Below are 549 nucleotides of genomic sequence, written 5' to 3' on the forward strand. Positions count from 1 at the left end.
TCCCCCCCCATCCCAGTTCTGTCTGAGCCCCAGGACTCATGCACTGGAGCAGCTCCAAGAAGGGCTCAGAGGATTCTCCCTCACTCCCGGCCCTGGATCCAGCACAGAGCTCTGGCTAAAGCCAGGACGGGTTGTTGGGGGGTTGGCAGAGATAAAGGTGGATCTTCAGCTGTGCCCAGCCAGGTGAGTCCATGTGCAAAAGACCCCAGGAAAGGCTCTCCCCCATGCACACTTGAACATACTCATTACACACTCCCCAAATCAAGGCATTGGCTCAGAACCCTCCACACTGCCACCGTGCACCGCAGGGAGCTGGGAACCCATGAGATGTGTCATGGTGTCTCCAGGAGCAGGGTGGGAGGGGGCAAGCAGATGCCTGGAGCCCATGGCTGGTCAGGAAAGTGATGTAAAAATCGCGGTTCGTTTCTCGGGAGGCGAAAAAAACCTTCAGCCACAGACACACTCTATTAGCAACACAAAAGGTATATAATTGCAAATAGGGTCAGAGAGAGAGACAAAAGATCAAACACTCTGCTGCCCCCGAGGGAA

Source organism: Crocodylus porosus, unplaced genomic scaffold, assembly GCF_001723895.1.
Source record: "Crocodylus porosus isolate Cpor-Errol unplaced genomic scaffold, CroPor_comp1, whole genome shotgun sequence".
In the NCBI taxonomy this organism is placed as follows: Eukaryota; Metazoa; Chordata; order Crocodylia; family Crocodylidae; genus Crocodylus; species Crocodylus porosus.